The 19,962-nt window shown below is 40.4% G+C and overlaps 1 protein-coding gene across 6 annotated transcripts in view; it reads right to left on the bottom strand.

Moving 5' to 3' along the window:
• Positions 1 to 19,962, bottom strand: part of SPIN1 (spindlin 1) — a 58,837-nt gene that overhangs the window by 23,966 nt on the left and 14,909 nt on the right. For 2 of the 6 annotated variants that reach the window (XM_054809267.1, XM_054809264.1), the window contains exon 2: positions 18,478 to 18,535. The exons of the other annotated variants lie outside the window; for them this stretch is intronic. The gene's annotated coding sequence lies outside the window, so the exon portion shown is untranslated. The remainder of the gene's footprint in view (positions 1 to 18,477; positions 18,536 to 19,962) is intronic. 6 annotated transcript variants of the gene reach the window in all.

Here is a 19,962-nt window from a genome sequence, read left to right as displayed (position 1 = left end):
TACCTTACGCTGAGTCTTACAGAATAAAGGAACATACAAGGACATGCCTTGAGGTGTGGTAAAACTGTTACGCAGAAAAATGCATTTACATCTAACAACACTTGCCAATTCTTCCATGAATCGTACCCATTAACTTCTAGGAACACCAGAGCAACACAGAGGAATACTCTTAGGAAAAAACAGCTATAGAAAGACAAACATTCAGGAATTGCAGTTTTTAGAAAGATCTGTACTATGTTTGGAAGGGCTAACTTAGACATCCACAGCCAGGAATTCAGAAGAATTTGTAAAATTAAAGTTAAAAATCCATTTACAGGACCTTAGTAGTTTTTCCACATTTCATCTCTTCCCGAAATCTACCAGCGTATACACAACAATGCTGAATGATACTAGGGCAACAACTTTTAAAAAGCATCTGAAGACTCACCAAGAAGCAATTAGCTGCTTAACTACTCTGCTACAACACAGCTTAAGAAATTTTTCTACTATACTAAAAAATATTTTACTATGAATTAAAATACGTTAGCACAGATGCATTACTGATTATGCAAACAAACTCTGAATTCAGAGCACTGCGGTGATATACCACCACATTCAGTCTCACAGGCACTGCATTAAGTATACAAGAGAGATCCAATTTTTTTTCCCCAGGAGAGCTATTAGTTGAGAATCAACTGTAATCTAGTATTATATTTTTCTACTTTAAAAAAAAAATAAACAAAAAACCCCACCAAAAAATCCCTCAAAAAACCCCAGAAACCAAACACCCCCCCCAAAACCACAAACTGAAAATCCTTCAGATTTCGAAACTAACATACTCTTTTGCAGTAAGCCGTTGACCTGTTATTCAAGAAGCTGTAAGTATTTCATAACACCTGTATGTATTATATACCCCCCCCAAGATTTTCAACTCACATAAAAAATATAAAGTACTATGTAGGTATTTTAGTTTCACTGGTTGTTAAGTAGCTATGTTTATAAAGATAACTAAAAAACGCACACAAATTGTGGTTTTCAACCAGTTAACTTTTTTCTTTAAGCTATGTCCCCAGTCATTACTACACCACAAATCTGAAGTCATACTTTTAAACAGGAAAATTATTTCCTAATCCTTTTAAAGTCACAATTCATTTCCTAGTACTTAATGAAGTGTTTCACCGTACCCTCTGAACGTAAGGACACAAGGCTACTGAACTCAAAATCTGATTCAGTAGTTCAAACTGATTTTCTAGAAACTAAGCCAGTAACTGTCACTAATTCAAAAATTTTCACTGAAAGCAAATGAAACTTCCTAAAACTAGCATTCTGAATTCAATTTACATTTCAGTTTCACACTGACAGTTCTGAAGATATTAATAAGGAAGGATAAAACCTGATTTTCTGAAAATAAACTGATGTACTTTGAGAACATCTTGACTTTTAAAGCATACGTAACTGTCTCACTTATTTGATTAAAAATAACCCCAAATCCATAAAATTTAGGATTCTTAAATATGATGAATGACAAAACAACACATTTAATGCCATTGTGCAAATATCTTAAACTCTTAATATGGAAAATGATCAGGAAAAAAATTAAGCCACAAAATGCAAACCCTTTTATTACAAAGCTTTATTACAAGTCTCGAAGAATGGTATGCTCCACATAAATGCAGAATAGAAGTTTTTAACATGCTTCTGACATACTCAGTAGCAATAAGCTATACTGTTAAGGAGGAGTAGAACCTCCTTGTTTGGATGCATATAAAATGACTTATGAAACAACCGATTTTTCAGGGCAATTCTGTTGATAGCAGCAGATATAGCAAAACCAACACAAATAGCTTTTTTGGATCCAAACTGATACGTCCAAAACAAGTTACACTAATCTTTACAGACTACCAGTAACTTTCAGAAGAGTAGCCTCACTGCCTACCCGTCAGGCACCAATTTCCCCAACATCTGACAGCACAGCTGCAGGTTTCACTTAAAGACAGGCATTCTTTTCACTTATCAGCTGCAACAATTCACCAGCCCAGATGTTTTGCTTGTTTGTTTTCACAAACCTTGCTAGATCACAGCACACTCATAAAAAAAACCAATGTGGAAATTAGATGTTGTCCAACAGTATTCTAATTATTGTGGAGTGTTTCACAGAAGATTGGTTAAGTGTTAGAAGAAAAAAATGTTAAGACTAAAAACATAAGCACTGCAAATTATCAATCATACCAGTTTTAATAATGTCACGGTTTAACCCGGCAGGCAGCTAAAACAGTCACACAGCCATTCACTCACAAACACAACCCCTCCTTGCCCCCCCCCCCCCCCCCCGCAGTGGGATGGGGGAAAGAATTGAAAAGAAAAAATGTAAAATTCATGGGTTGAGATAAAGACAGTTTAATAGGACAGAAAAGGAAGAGAATAATAACAATTAAAAAAGAATATACAAAACAAGTGATGCGCAGCACAATTTCTCACCACCAGGAGCTGATGTTCAGCTAATTCCTGAGCTGTGCTGCCTCCCAGCCCACTTCCCCAGTTTTATAAGGAGCATGACGCCATATAGTATGGAATATCCCTTTGGCCAGTTTGTGTCAGCTGCCCTGGCTGTGTCCCCTCCCAGCTTCTTGTGCACCCCCCGCCTTCTCGTTGGCAGGGCAGTGTGAGAAGCTGAAACGTCCGTCCTTGCCTGCTTGGCAACAACTAAAAACATCAGTGTGTTATCAACATTGTTCTCATCCTAAATCCAAACCACAGCACCATACCAGCTGCTAGGAAGAAAATTAACTCTATCCCAGCCAAAACCAGGACATATAAGAACAGTACAATCACACTATCAGAGTAGGGAGGAAGATACAATATTAAGACAGAAGAAAATAAAGCTGTGTTAAAAAATTATTTTTGCAGTATAAAGGCAAAAGGAAGAAAAATCAGCATGCACACAGACTGCAGCAGCTTTCACTGTGAACGAGCTCAACCCCCTCCATAAATTTAGTTATTCAGAAACAATAAAATGTTTTTGTGAGCTTTTAACTCAACGAAAATAAGTGTAACCACCTAAAATAATTTTCTAGCTTAACTCTCAGTTAACTTTCATGCTTATTTTTCCACTAAATTACATGCATTTCACTGCAACACACAGCACAATGTTGTTTACTGCATTCTAGTGAAAGCTTCATGACCATACTATCCATGTCAGTGGCACAAGATGATAGTTGTGATCATTAATGCTAATGGCCCAAACTCACAAAGGCAAGTGCTTCACTCCTAAGCAATGCCTCTAAATTTTACCATCATGAACAGAGAAGGAAACTATCAGAACACCTGCTGAGGCACTGCTTTTAGGGCAAAAGTCTGGAAGGAGAAGGAAGGTAGTAGCATGTGTTGCTTGGACCTCTTAGATAGATACAGAGCTGCAAATTGGCATTTCACAGCCTCTGCCGCGAGCAGCAGGCTGAGGGTGAGAGGCGGCCGCAAGGAGGCCTGCTGGCACCTCCCTCGCAAAAACGCCTCTCCCGCGTGCAACCCCCCTGCTGTGAGTCTGCACCCGTAGCTGTTCAGATGGGGACTAGCGCGTCACGACACTGCCACAGGACTGTTCTGGGGAAAAAGTTATTCTGAAAGGAAATGCATCACCTGAAGAGATTCCTTCGTAAGTGATGTTTTGATTTCCATAACTCAGCTCAGAACTGCTGGTACATGTTTCAGCTGTACCGTGGTTTCAGCACTAACAAGTGGGATGAAGCACGTGTGTTATTTAGGCTCCCTAATTCTTACCATACGAACAGAAAGGATCATACTATGCAAGTCTTATGCGCCCCCCTCCCCAAAGTCAACATTAATGTTAAAATTTTACGTCCTAAATGACAGGGAGAATAAAAATATATGCTCGTTTTTGTGTTGCTTTTTTTTTCTTCTTCCCTAATAAAAGCCCCCAAACACTTTCCTGTGGTATAAGAATTGTAAGCCATTCAAATTCCAAATTTGTTTTGAAGTATCCTAAAGGCTCATCTAGTATATTTGTTATTAAGAACTTTTTTTTTATCCTATCACTAGGATTTTGCATGGATAGTTACATCTGGTGTCTGAGAAGAAAGATTACAGTATGCGAACTCTGGACATAAGAGTGATTTACAGCCAACAACCATGAAGAGCAATACATTTCAACTATGGATTTGTGAGCGGAAAGACCCCAAATCAAGTACTACTATCACTCCCCTAAAAAGCCTCTGCAGTATTCCCCCGACCCATAGATGTGTTATTTGTCCACAACTGTACAGAAACAAGCAGCACTGCCATGAAACTCTGTGTGCATACATACAAACACACACAAATGCACATATATTTGGTTGGACGGCGCTTTGGGCAACCTGATCTAGTGAAAGATGTCCCTGCTCATGGCAAGGGGGTTGGACTAGATAGACTTTAACGGTCTCTTCCAACACAAACCATTCTATGATAGATATAAAAACATAAATATAATTTTAAGTTACTTTCATGCTACAATGCTATAGTGATGCAACCGCAGATTATTCAGCAGAAGATTGAAAGAATCTGAAATTCATGCAAATTATTTCCTGTTAAAAGGGTGTCTATTCAAGTTGAGAATAGGACTGCAAATAGTGTACAGTTTCTGCTAAAGAAGCAGCAGCACATGCGTACACTCAATGAAGTCTTGGGATCAGACTATGATACTTTATGATGATCCTGGAATTGAATAAAAATGTTTTTAACCTTTCAGCAAAATCCTGTATTTTAACTTTGTGTTGATAATATAGAATGCAAGAGACAGTGCATTGCAGTTTCTATTTATAAATAATGATTTGTTAAAACATTTTAGCATAAATAAATGGACAGACCATTTACCCTAATATAGAGCAAAAAAGGGTTTGCTGATAAGTTCTGAAGACAAGAACTTCATATTATAGCATAAAACCAGGGAAGCTGATGTAATTTAGGAATCCTAAACCACCTGAAACTTCTGTAGTAGAACAACTATCAAGAGCATTATTATTTTAAAGAATTATCGCAATAGTTCAGAATTACAGGAGTAGCTTTACAAAGGATACTACTACTTTTTCAGAAGTCTTCTATCTCAGGCAACAGTTTGAACAAGTTTTGTCTACACCATCTTTCAGCAGGTAGTTCTACTAGAGGTAGAAACAGTGTTTCAGGTGAAATGGGGATTTATTTTTTTTCTAAATAATCTTCATTAACTTGAAGCATTAACACAGTTTCGCAAGAATACATACAAATTGTAACTCTCAAAGACAGCACTCAAAATTCTTACACACAAAAAGAAAAAAATACAAGAACAGCCAGAAAGAAATCTTGAAAGTATAATTCTCAATGTTTCCTAACCATGCTTTTTTTCCTATTGAATTAGCAAAACATAGCTGTTACTGAGACAACAGTATAGTTTATTTTTTATTTCCACCGTATTTTCCTCATAACTTACATCATTAAAGCAGTCTACCACACTTAATTCAATTTAGCATTTAAGACCTCTTATTTTTGCAACAGATGTAATTTGAAATAAATTCTGACAGTGAATAATTCAGCCACTTTGTAAAGGCAGCAGTAAGAACTTCATTAGAGCCAGTATTATAAAACGGTATTTTAAACAAACTTTCTTTTTTAATTTCAGGGACTTCACCCTCCAAGCATCAGAGTATAATCTTGCAAGATTAATTTTCAGAACTCCCACACTACAGTTCTAAGTTGTAATAAAAGCACCATTAAAGGCAGTAGGAGAACACAGGATTCTCAGCACCCATGTCAGAATGCACCTATTTCTGATTTAAAAGACTGTTACAGGTTAAATGCTAAAAAGATATTATTTCCTCAAAAAGCTTATAAAACATTTTTTAGCCTTGTCTGCACTACCCTTATGATAACATAAGTGGTTACTGTGGGAGATGCAAGGTACAGAAGTTAAGTGTGTTCTAGTGTGCATCAGAGCACACATGCTTCAATAACCTGGGACTCAAAAAACCCAATCAAGTCGGATTTTTCACTTTCTATGGAAGAACACAAAACAAACCCCCCAAAATCTAGAGGAATCACATTTGACACTACCATCCTGGACAACTGCTCTTAATTACAGGGAGAACACACTATATCCCATTTGGACATATTTTGCTGGCATCTGTTCTTTGACAAGCCCTGGATTACTGGAGAGAGATCAATTTCAGAAACTTAATTCTAAGCACCAAAAAAAGAAGGGTAGGATGTTTGTCTTAAACATTCACAGAAGTATGCATTGAATTCTTAAAATAAATAAAATCCAGAGGTGAAAAACAACTGTAAAATGTGAGATTTCCCAAATGTTTTCCAGCCCAAGAAAACAGTTGCTGGATCTGACTAGTACCACTTCAGTGAAATTGATTATTAAATTTAGCTGTCTAGGAATGAAGCTCTGAAGGAGGCAAAGCCTCTGCAGATAGTAAGAACTACTTTTTTGAAAGTTTAGATATCTAGAATTGAACTTGTACTTTTTAGAAATACACCAAGGTGGCACCTTCTAAAGTGTGTCTAAATCCTACTGCAATCAAAAGATTATTTCAGACTTTCTGGTCAACTACAAATTACAGTGATGTCATCTCCTTCTCATCTGGCTGGCTTGACATTTTATTCTTGTCCTCAGTATAAACTCCATAAGCAACATGAATGTGGGAATCTGGCCTTGAAAAGCAGCAGTCTCCACAAGCGGCATACCTTAAACACAGTTGCAAGGGATTCCCCGTGAAATGCATTGCATTTACAAATGTGAAAGATTTTACTCAGTGGGCCACAAGTGGAAGCAGAGAGTAAACAGTAAATTATCCAAGATAAGCTGCCTGGAGATGACTAAACTAGCAGGTCAGCTGTTAGCCTCGCAGAGCCTAATAGCCATCTGACAAATAGCTATCTGAACATCTGTACAGTGAAAGCACAGAAGTACCTCAGATATATTTCAATTTACCTTTTTTTTTCCCCAATCTAGATTAAAGCTATTACAGGTTGTTAGCATAACTTTTGATCATAACAGCAGCCAAAAATTAGGCACAGATACTGTAGTGCAGCCTGTATGCCCTTCATATTATTTTTTTTCCCCTCTTACTCTCTCAGTTCCATCCCACCAATCTCCATACGATCTCTTTCTGTTTGCACAATACCATTGTTTTCATCTGCCATTCGGGTACCCCTCAGAGACAATATCTGGCTTTCTTCCTTTGCAGAACCTTTCATGTGGATGATAGCACTTTCAGCATATTTGAACACATGACTTAAGATTTTAAATATGTACGAACACATCATAAGAGAACTGGTATTTACCTTCAGGGTTACGAAGCCCCAGGTTGTACCAGTCTAGTTTTTCTGTTTATTCTTCAGTGGGGCATGAAAAAAGCCCTCAGAACAAATTGTCCAAAGATTCTTAGCAAGCAAAAACACAAGTTGAAGCCTGATCCATCAGAGACCTGGAAGGATCTTTTACAGTTTCCTGGAAGTTAGGTAGGATACAACCTGTAAGAAATTCCACTAACTCTCCAATATCTGCCCAAGTAGTTCAAGAAATCACTGTGTGGGAAGCTTTAAGGTGTGGTTATGATAATGAAACCCTAGTCTGGAAGTCTAGAGAGCTATGAGATCAATGAATAAAAGGCTTCCCATAAAGAGATTTCTTTTCTAGCATGAAATTAAGATCATAGGATAAAGGGTAGAATTGATCAGAAGTTTAGAAGTGCTTTAACTGTGAACAAGTTAAGTGAGCCACATCTATATTCTTGCTGACTTCACAAATGGTCAGAGGACTACTTTTAGAGAGCACCATAACTAGACAATAAGAAGAATGTTAAATGCTGCACAGAATTAGGAGTTACTCTGCACAGACTGCCACCCAGAAGTTATGAAATGGAACTGGATGTCTCTGCCACTTAACATAGAAGGATCTGTAAATGTTCTCAGAGAGTGACATGCCCCAGGGTCATCAACACTTCATGCAGCAGCAAAACGTAAGTGCCAAATAATAGAGAGTGACAATTTTGACACAGATATTAAGTAAAAGTTTTGTAACTAAACTTCATCACTTGGGTTATATCAGAATCACTTTATACATTCAAAATTGCCTAAAACTATGACTTCACATTCTTTTAAGAGAGTAAGAACTGTAAAATGAAAGTGGGAACAAGAACCCCAGTACATATGTTTTTGATCAATGAAATCTGATAGATAAGCTTGCTTCACAACATGGGTTAAAACTATGACAGTTTTCCCTTGATCTTGTTTCAGCAAATCCTGTGCTTCTAAGAATGCTGTAAAACACAGAACATAATCAAATTACGGAACTGCAATATGAACTGTTGTAGCCCAAGCTGTTGAAACTCCAAGATAACAATGTAACTCATGTTTAGATTTAACTTAGATTTCTTATTTCAGAGCAATAAATCTGCCCAAGAACATGCAAACTAAACACAGAGCAAAGAAGCAGTGTACAATCTAAACTATTTGAACCTTATCTAAATGTTAGATTCAAGAAAAGTACAATTCAGAAATCAAAACCTGGAAACATCAAAGTTAAATTCAACTTTTTTGCATACAGACACTGTTTGATAAGTTAAAAAAAGCTTCTAAATTATTTTTAATTTTTTGAAGCTTTTTATTTTACAGAACTCTGGGAAATTTTTCTCCTGTTCTAAAGCATGTAAGCAATTACTAGCTTTTTTCCTAGTAGGATCCGTAGAACTTGCCACAGTTCATTGCTATGGATTAAGAGTTAAATGTTAAAGGCAAAGTCATACACCCATTACATTTGCTTCACTCAAATCACATATGACTTTCTTTACAAAAACACAATTAATTCTTTCCATGTTCTCTAGAGCTCTGCTCATCTTGCATTTCACAACATTTTAAGTACACGGATAATACTGTTCTAGAAGGGACATAAGCCTTAACAAGTGCACAACGGAAGTGACTATAAATACTGCATGTGTACATTCAAGCGCTTCTATTGAGGGTATTAGGTGAAGAAGTCTGTGTCACTGCCAGCATCTAGCTTGCCTGGCTCTGCCCACATTTATTACATGCCAGTTACCCTTCCAGATTGGCTAGGTCTCTTCACCTGTGAAAAACACCTGTCACTCTACCATGGCTCCTAAAGCTATTTGCCACTCCAGAATACTGAATTTAAGCAAACAAAGAAGTCTTTCACTTTTTCCTAAACTTCCCAAGCACTGCCTTACACTCTTTCTGCATTATCCTTCTCCCTGACTTCACTCTCCAGTCTTCCTTGCATTTACGTAAGTCATTCTACCATTACTTTATAGAATTCCTCCAGTCATTTGACAATGACCAGTTCAATCAGCTGCCTGACTTTTTTTTTTTTTTACATAGTTCCTCATACCACTACTCTCTTGGGATCACTGCAGCACTTTCTTCTGTCCTAGCCTGTTTGCAAAACTATCTGCAGTACATGCCTCTTTGTGGTTTCTGGTTTCTCACTGAGGGCTACTTGTCACAAATAACTTTTAGCCATCATCTCTGAAAAACTCTGCATTTCCATCAATAAAAAAACCATTTAAAAAGAAAACATAAAGCAGAACAGAGAATACAAACAGAAAAAGTCTCACTGGTCATCTTCAGCAGCACAACAAATGACACACTCCGAATTATGGCTGCAATCCTATCCAGCCCACACAACACTGGATTGAGAGAAAACATACACAGGAACTTAAGCAGCTCTGCTGTAAAACCCCAGTGGGTGTCTCCTAAGTATGCACGACAAGGAATTGCTCAGTGCTGCTTTGTTCACAGTTGAAGTTCTTCATTAGAAGGTAACTATTTTTTTTTAGTAAAAACACACTATGTCCTTATCAAAGATATATAGACTCTCTATACTCTTCACTTTCACCTCTCTGATCTGAAGGTTAAAATAGTGGATCAAGAAGGCTACAATTTCTTTCTGCAGAAAACAACCCCTATTTCTCCTAGTTATATCATCATGAAGACAATTAAGCAATTTTGATTGAAGTTTTAATTAGAAGTTCACTCCAAAGAGCTTAAAGCATACATCCAGAATAAGAAATGCAAGTTTTAATGGCCGATCTCAGGCAGTCAAAAACAATCACAAAAAAGCCCTATCAAATTCTAACATGAACTAGCTTCCAGCATAAACCAAACCATGGGAAGACTCAGAGCACCAGTCCCCCCCTACGACAAAATTCTTATATGCCTTGTTTAGAAGCATTTCCCGACCACACTCCTTTGGGTTTGTGTGGCAAGGTTTTCGTAGTGAGCGGGGTACAGGGGTGGCTTCTGTGAGAAGCTGTTAGAAGTTTGCCTTATGTCCAAAAGAGCCAATGCCAGATGGACCTGCCACTGGCCAAGGCTGAGCCCGTCAGCAACAGTGGTAGCGCCTCTGAGATAAGGGAGTTAAGGTGGGGGGGGTGAAGGAGCAGTAGTTTTTGCAGCCAGAGAGAGGAGTGAGAAGATTTGAGAAACAACTCTGCAGACACCAAGGTCAGTGCAGAAGGAGGGGCAGGAGGTGCTCCAGGCGCCGGAGCAGAGATCCCCCTGCAGCCCCTGGAGAAGACCATGGTGAGGCAGGCTGTCCCCCTGCAGCCCATGGAGGAAGGATGAGGGGGTGTAGAGATTCCACCTGCAGCCCGTGGAGGATAGTGGTTTAGCAGAGATTCCACGCCAGAGCAGGTTTGCTGGCAGGACTTGTGACCCCGTGGGGGACCCATGCTGGAGCAGTTTGCTCCTGAAGGTCTGCACCCCGTGGGAGAGACCCACATTGGAGCAGTTTGTGAAGAACTGCAGCCTGTGGGAAGGACTCATGTTGGAGAAGTTGGTGAAGGACTGTGTCCTGTGAGAGGGACCCCAGGCTGGAGCAGGGGCAGAGTGTGAGGAGTCCTCCCCCTGAGGAGGAAGGAGCGGCAGAGACAACGTGTGATGAACTGACCACAGACCCCATTCCCCGTCCCCCTGTGCTGCTGGGGGGAGGAGGGAGAGAAATCAGGAGTGAAGTTGAGCCCAGGAAGAAGGGAGGGGTGGGGGGAGGTGTTTTAAGATTTGGTTTTATTTCTCATCACTCTACTCTGGTTTGCTTGGTAATAAATTAAATTAATTTCCCCAGTCAAGTCTGTTCTGCCCATGACAGTAACTGGTGAGTGATCTCTCCCTGCCCTTATCTCTCCACCCACGAGCCTTTCGTTTTATTTTCTCTCCCCTGTGCAGCTGAGGAGGGCAGTGATAGAGCGGCTTTGGTGGGCACCTGGCCTCCAGCCAGGGTCAACCCACCAGACCTACGATCTCTCTGTCAGTCAAAAATGCAATAGAAGGAAGCCATTTTTAATCTCTAATCCTACACTACTGTATTTTGACCAGCTCCTACACACTGCTCTTTCCAACATTTTGTTAGTAGATGGCTGTTTCTCCTCAAAATCTGAGAACCAGTGGTCCCTTTCCACCTCCCACCCATTAATCTCTCATTTACAATTAAATTCATTAGGCCATCCAAATTAATAAAAGCCCTACAGCAGAAATTCAGTTCATCAGCTACTACCTTAATAAAAATGTAAAGGTGAATATGCTTTCTAACGTATCAGCACCTCTTAGTTCACAAACACTCACTGGGGTGAACTACTGAATTTTCATTAATTGAACCACATTTGTTAGAAAACTTTAACTGATACTTGACAAGTTAAGTCATAAATCATTTTCAGTTAAGTATTCAACAGTTTTATCCAGCCAGCAGCAAAACGCAGGGCACACATAAGTAAACTCCAATTTCTTATTTTTTAGGTTTAAAAAAATGTTTTAAAATATTAGTTAAGCTATCCAAACTATTGCCTTCGTACTTTAAACGAGAGCACTATTTTCCATTACAATACATAAAACTCAACAGCCCATACAGTTGATCTTACGTTACTAGGCAAAACTTAAGAACAAAAGAGGTGGCACAGGATTTGGAAGCATTTTTAAAATTTCCTTCTGTTTAAAATAAGTAATTTTAACAAATTCTGCAAATTGACCAAAATTAGTTAATAATGCTAAGGAGCAAAGCCTGGCCAAACACTTTACTAGCCATAACTTCACCAGCCTTTCTCCCTTCATGAGTGAATATGCAACTGAAAAGAGTTGATTTTCCTCTCCATTCAGCAGCAAACACTTAGAAAGACAGCTAATGATAACAAGCACTAGCCAGAATAAATTTCAAGTATGTGTATCCATGCATACACAACTGTGTACAGCAAAAGAACTATACTGGTTAATTCAACTGACCTCTTCATCTTATGGGTTTAAAAGGCAGAAGAGCTCTTAACCCAGGAAGAACTTCACCTACTACAGCTGAGCACAAAATACAATTATCACATATGACAGATAAGCACCTTGCATACATTAAGTAAGCAACAGTCTTGAAGTATACAGAATAAGACAACCAACATTTCTAGAGAAAGCACAAAAAGTTTTCCTATTTTATTGTTAAAGTCAACAAAATAAGTAAGGCTATCAGTTGTAGATCTACAGGAAATCCATTCCTGTTCCATGTATGCAGGGGGGACAGTTTCCCTCTTACAGAAGGTAATCGCGTAACACCATTCTTTCTGACCTGCTTACTATTCATTGCTTTGTTGAAACAGTATAGATATGTAAGTATATGACTACTAACTACGCAGGAGTTTCTTCCCTGTTTTCTGCAGCTAAAGAAGTTTTTGGAGCAGAAACAGTTCTTGTTTGCAGTTTTATTTCCAATAGTATCTTTTATCACAATTAAAACACGATGTCTTCTACTTTACATTGTGTGCAACCTGTAACAACAAAAACTACTGGTATTAGAAATGCTTCAGGCATTGCCAATATCCTTTTACAGGCCAAATACTCCAGCTGTGGACAACGCACTGAACACTTGGCCCAATTTTTCAGCAACTCAGCATCTCCCTCTTGTGCTGTTTTTAACAGGATCTAAGTATTGCGAAATCCATCTTGAGCTTCTCTACAAATACAGCTGTTTCTAGAAGGCCGTCAGAAGTACAAGTATTTCTCATGGCAGCTAGTTCCACTAGAAACGCAATGTAGATTTTTTTTTTTTTTAATGAAAAAATTATTGTAATTCAGCCTTAGGCATGTGAGTTGCACCTCCTTACAAAATAGTCATACCTAAGGCTGGGTCTTGCTAGTCCTCTAAAGCAAAAGCTAACTTTTCTAAGTTTAAACGTCAATGCTAAAAAGTTCTCCAGATCACCTGCTTTAACACTCAGCTTATGCAATCATGTACTTTAAAACTCTCCATTTACATTATATTTAACATCTGTCCACCTGTAAATCTGGCTGGAATCAAGTTCCTGTGCTGAGGTCTCCTACTAATCCAGTATAACACAAAAATCGGAAAAGGTAAGAGTGTGATTTAATGTGATCTTGCTTCTGTGAAAAGTATTACAAAGGGATGCTTTTCTGTATTCGTAGTGTTGGGGATTGAGCTGATGTCTCTGCTGTAAGAGTAAGATTTGGTTGAAAAGAAACCTTTCTGCTTTCTCTTTCGTTAATTCCCCAGGACACTGGCAATTAAATTACAACTTCACTGACAAGTTGGAAGATTTTATTTCTTCTATTGCAAGACTTAACACTTAATTCTACTAATATGTAGGTAGTCTGGTCACCTAATATAGTATGATAAATAATCCTGGCCCTCAAAACAAGATGAACTTATCACACCATACAATTCTCTTCATACGGCTTAAGAAAACATTATTCTAGCTTTTTGGGGAACACTGAAACAACAACATTTTTTGCCTCAACAGTAGACAACATGATCCATACAGGCCCACACTCTTAAAAAAAATTGTTATGCCAAATAAACCCATACCACACAAACCCCCCCCAACTAACTAAACTGAACTCTTAAGTTGTATTTGACTTTTATCATCATTTTCTTTTACTAGCTTTTAAAAAAAAATTGTTACCAACTCATACAAAACAAGTTTTCTTAAAAATATCTACATTATTCATCTATAGATTTTCCAAATACTGCTGAATTACTCTGTATGCTGAAGGCTTCAAAGACAGATAATAAATGTTTTCCCCCTCCCTGTAACATGTATAATAAAATAGCATCTTAGAGAAGTAGGACTTAAAAAAGTCCTCAAAATGATCATCTATTTTAAGCTGTTTCCTTGATGGTAGGCTAAATTGGTTATAGCTAAAGCATATTTTCCAAGTCTTGTGTTTTCTTTTTACTATTCCTCTATACTTTCTATTTTTATTTTTAAAGTATGCTGCCTAAAATTCTTCTTTCAGATTTTGTAAGCATCCTTCCATTTTATCTTTCAAATCACTAATGGAACTTGAATGAAAACTAATCCAAGGACATGGTTTATCAGAACTCCCCAGGAGATCATGTAACAAGTTATACCCATAAGAATCTTACACAGCTGAAGAAACTAACCTTCCGAATAAAAACTACCTCTCACTGCACACCTACAATTTATTTCTTATACTTACAGCTTCCATAAGTAGGTTAAATTAAGCAATGTTTTCATCTGAAGAAGGCTAGATGATTGATGAAATCAATGTCTGTTCTAATACAATTACCTCACAATACTTCACCGTATTTAAGAAAGCCACTTCTGTTCTAAGAGATTACACATTTTCTTTCTAAAAATTCACAAAAGCTCTTGTAATCATTGTTACAGATCCTTATGGAGCTAAAATACAGTAATTTTTTAAAAAACATAACAAGTAAATAATGATGAGGTAATAACAAATTTCCAGAAAGGCAATCTGGTATACACAAACACCTGAAAACTCACCACATATTACAAGTATCCATAAGTACACTTCAATACCTGCATCATGATTAACCCAATGAACTTCAACAGCAACAACTCCTCTATTTTGCCCTTACAAATTTTCAATAGCAGTGAGACTGACTGGACATTTCTCAACCCTCAGAGATGCAGAAATGAAATGTGGCTTATTAGCTCTAACGACCAAAACAATCCAAGATGTAGGGCAATTCTCTATCATTTTTCAAAATCTGTTTCCTAAAGGGTAGTAAAAGATTGGCAAACAGTTACTTGAAGAAAATATAAACTCAGCAGAAAGTAAGATATCCCTAAAAATGGTTGTAGACAAATTTGCATCATTCCAGCCCATTCGTAACTGATATTGCTATTAAAACTGTTCAGAGAAGAACTCTGAACTAACAGGAGAAAGAATCATCCTTCAGCATGGCAGAAAATTGTGAAAATAATCAGAAATACTATGCTTCTGTAAAACCTGTGAAAATATAATTGTCCATAAAATACGCTAGCACAGCTCCACAACTTTTAAATTTGCAGCATTATTTATGTATCAGGTACGGAAGTCACTAAAGTTAAAGCTGATGACGGACTGTTTACAAGGGCATGCAGTGATGGGACAAGGGCTAACGGCCTTAAGCTGAAGGAGAGTACATTTAGATTAGATATTAGGAAAAAATTCTTCACTATGAGGGTGGTGAGGCACTGGAACAGGTTGCCCAGAGAGGTTATGGATGCCCCCTCCCATTCAAGGCCAGGTTGGATGGGGCTTTGGGCATCCTGGTCTAGTGGAGGGTGTCCCTGCCCATGGCAGGGGCGTAAGACGTAGATGATCTTTAAGGTCCCTTCCAACCCAAACCACTCTGTAATTCTATGAATAAAAAAAACATTCCAGTAAATTAATACAGTTCTCTGAACTTTAGGAACTTGCATCGCATGCAGCCTCTGTCATACCTGCATGAACACGATAAACAGTGTGATCTCTGAAATTGTTTCAGGTTTGCGTGCCAAGTTCTGGTAGCAGGGAAGCTACAGGGCTGGCTTCTGCAAGAAGCTGCTAGAAGCCTCCCTCATGTCCTGCAGAGCCAATGCCAGCCGGCTCCAAGACAGAACTGCTGCCGGCCAAGGCCATCAGCGATGGTGGTAGCACCTTTAGAATAACATAGTGCAGAAGGAAGAAAAAAAAAGGAGCAATAGTTTTTGCAGCCAGAGAGAGGAGTGAGAAAATGTGAGAGGAACAACTCTGCAGACACCAAGGTCAGTGCAGAAGGAGGGGCAGGAGGTGCTCCAGGTGCCAGAGCAGAGATCCCCCTGCAGCCCCTGGAGAAGACCATGGTGAAGCAGGCTGTCCCCCTGCAGCCCATGGAGGATGATGGGGGAGCAGAGATTCCCCTGCAGTCTGTGGAGGACCCCACGCTGGAGCAGGTGGAGGCACCGGAAGAAGGCTGTAATCCTGCAGGATTTGCTGGAGCAAATTTGTGAAGAACTGCAGCCTGTGGGAAAGACTCATGTTGGAGAAGTTGGTGGAGGACTGTGTCCTGTGGGAAGGAGGGGCAGGGGCAGAGTGTGAGGAGTCCTCCCCCTGAGGAGGAAGGAGCAGCAGAGACAACGTGTGATGAACTGACCACAACTCCCATTCCCCGTCCCCCTGTGCTGCTGGGGGGAGGAGGGAGAGAAATCGGGAGTGAAGTTGAGCCCAGGAAGATGGGAGGGGTGGGGGGAGGTGTTGGAAGACTTGGGTTTATTTCTCATTCCTCTACTCTGGTTTGCTTGGTAATAAATTAGACAAATTTTTTCTAAGTTGAGTCTGTTCTGCCCATGACAGTAACTGGTGAGTGATCTCTCCCTGTCCTTATCTCCACCCACGAGCCTTTCATTGTATTTCCTCTCCCCTGTGCAGCTGAGGAGGGCAGCAATAGAGCAGCTTTGGGGGGCACCTGGCCTCCAGCCACGGTCAACCCACCACAGTCCTTTTTGGTGCCCAACATGGGGCACAAGGAATTTGAGATAAGGAGAGTAATTGGAAGAGGCAAGAAGAGGCAAAACATGAACTGAACATAGCTAGAGAATGTAATCCTGATTGAGAATTGCTGTTATTCTAATTATGAAGGGACGAAGGGTGGATTGTCTGTGTAAACTGTCCACTTTTGTTCAGTGTTGTGATGATGTTCTGATTTTGGTGTTGGGAATTCTTTTTTGCTGATGTGATTGAAGTTTGTGAAGATTTGGTAATGAATATGGATTTTAATGATAATTGTTAAATATGAGATTCACAGAGGTGAGGAGTGGAATGTTTTGGGTTTGCATGGCAAGGTTTTGGGAGCAGTGGAGCTACTAGGGTGGCTTCTGTGAGAAGCTGCCAGAAGCTTTCCCTGTGTCTGACAGAGCCGATGCCAGCCGGCTCCAAGACAGACCCACCGCTGGCCAAGGCCGAGCCCATCAGCAACAGTGGTAGCGCCTCTGAGATAAGGGAGTTAAGGTGGGGGGGGCGGGAAGGAGCAGTAGTTTTTGCAGCCAGAGAGAAGATTGAGAAGATTTGAGAAACAACTCTGCAGACACCAAGGTCAGTGCAGAAGGAGGGGCAGGAGGTGCTCCAGGCGCCGGAGCAGAGATCCCCCTGCAGCCCCTGGTGAAGACCATGGTGAGAGAGGCTGTCCCCCTGCAGCCCATGGAGGACAGTGGTGGAGCAGAGATTCCACCTGCAGCCCGTGGAGGACCCCACGCCAGAGCAGGTGGAGACACCTGAAGGAGGCTCTGACCCCATGGGAAGCCCACGCTGGAGCAGGCTCCTGGCAGGACCTGTGGCCCCGTGGAGAGAGGGGCACAGGCTGGAGCAGGTTTGCTGGCAGGACTTGTGACCCCGTGGGGGACCCACACTGGAGCAGTCTGCTCCTGAAGGTCTGCACCCCGTGGGAGAGACCCACATTGGAGCAGTTCATGAAGAACTGCAGCCCGTGGGAGGGACTCACGTTGGAGAAGTTGGTGAAGGACTGTGTCCTGTGAGAGGGACCCCAGGCTGGAGCAGGGGCAGAGTGTGAGGAGTCCTCCCCCTGAGGAGGAAGGAGCGGCAGAGACAATGTGTGATGAACTGACCACAACCCCCATTCCCCGTCCCCCTGTGCTGCTGGGGGGAGGAGGGAGAGAAATGGGGAGTGAAGTTGGGCCCAGGGTGAAGGGAGGGGTGGGGGGAAGGTGTTTTAAGATTTGGTTTTATTTCTCATCACTCTACTCTGGTTTGCTTGGTAATAAATTAAATTAATTTCCCCAGTCGAGTCTGTTCTGCCCATGACAGTAACTGGTGAGTGATCTCTCCCTGCCCTTATCTCTCCACCCACGAGCCTTTCGTTGTATTTCCTCTCCCCTGTGCAGCTGAGGAGGGCAGTGATAGAGCAGCTTTGGGGGGCACCTGGCCTGCAGCCACGGTCAATTCACTGCAGCAATACCACTGGGATTGCAGATATATAAACCGAACTCATCTTCCCCCTCTGCTACCAAACAAGCTATCCAGAGGCCAGATAAATTTTCCATTTGTGGAATTAAAATAGACGGAAAAAGAAGGTCAAAGGGGATGAGTAACTTCACTTGCATCAGAAGAAAGGTGTATTTTTATCATGCTTTATCTATTGTTCATCTTTTGCTTTTCATATAAAAGACAGCAAGAAGATCCATTAGCGGATACATCATTCAGACCAGTACAGTTGTGTAGGAATTGGCTCACCTCTGTCCAGAGGTTTCTGAAGTTCTTGATCTTCCCTTTGATGAACAGACAGGTGCACCTGCAAGAGATTATCATCTTGGCTGGTCCAGCTCACAGATCAAGGCTTCTCCCATTGTTTGGGTCTTTGAATCAACTGGAACCAGTTTGGGAACCTCTGATCAAAGCCTTCCTCATTATGCTTAATTATGTGCTGCTCTATATGTTCCTGGAGCAGTTTTGAGACAGAAAAAAGGCCAGGAGAGGCCTATAACCCACCACTAAAATAACTGTGCATCAGCGGTTATGGAATTTATATCCAAGAGCACTAACCTTTAAATGCTAAACCTCAAGTCATATGGGCTGATTAGAAGTAAGTGACAGCAACCATACCACATGTTCACTAAGCCAGATAAGCTATCAATACATCAGCTGATGGTTACGATTAACTATAGACACAGGATTTTGCCTGAAAGGGAAAAGAACTAGTCATTAACACGCACAATGAAAAAAGCACACTGACAAAACCAAAGTGACAAAATAATTAAAGAAAAACAAGATTCCTCAAGTAAAAGGAGTTGGGAGTGGAAAATGACATACACATGCCATATCCAGAATGCAGTAAGAAAAAAAAAAAAAAAAGAACAAACCAAACCTCTTTTCAACTAAAGCTTTGAAGTTCAGTCTCACACTAAATACAAGTAGCTTTCTGAAACTCCTTCCACGTTCTGGGGGAAGGGACAACTATATGCCTGCCACTTTAAGAACACATAAATGAATAACCCAGAAAACAAAAGAAAGTTTAAGTTCTCCAAATATGTATTCCATAAAGCCTTGCAGGTTTAGTCTGTTATTTAGGGCTTATCAATAGCAAAGCTAGGTATTAAGCATTTGCCTGAACTTAAACCGATTTAAATGTAATACTTTCTTATTTTCATCTGCCTCCCACCCTAGCAGTGTCACAACCAGATTCAATAATAGTTGGCTAAGGGATTGTCGTGGTTTAACCCCAGCTGGCAGCTAAGCCGGACACAGCCACTTGGATCACTGGTGGGATGGGGGAGATAATTAGAAGAGTGAAAGTGAGAAAACTTGTGGGTTGAGATAAAAACAGTTTCACAGGCACAGCAAAAGCCGCACGTGCAAGCAAAGCAAGAGAAGGAATTCATTCACCACTACCCACTGGCAGGCAGGTGTTCAGCCATCTCCAGGAAAGCAGGGCTCCGTGACACATAGCAGTGACTTGGGAAGACAAATGCCATCACTCCAAATGCTGCCGCCCATCTCCTTCCTTCCTCTTCCCCAAGCCCCTTATATGCTGAGCATGACGTTGTATGGTATGGAATATCCCTTTGGTCAGTTGTGGTCAGCTGTCCTGGCTGTGTCCCCTCCCAATTTCTTGTGCACCCACAGCCTACTTGCTGGTGGGGTGGTGTGAAAAGCAGAGGCCTTGACTCTGTGCAGGCTCTGCTCAATGATCACAAAAGCATCTTTATATAAAATGAAAAC

This window comes from Grus americana, chromosome Z, assembly GCF_028858705.1.
Source record: "Grus americana isolate bGruAme1 chromosome Z, bGruAme1.mat, whole genome shotgun sequence".
NCBI classification, from domain to species: Eukaryota; Metazoa; Chordata; class Aves; order Gruiformes; family Gruidae; genus Grus; species Grus americana.
This window is presented reverse-complemented; position numbering and strand designations above follow the sequence as displayed.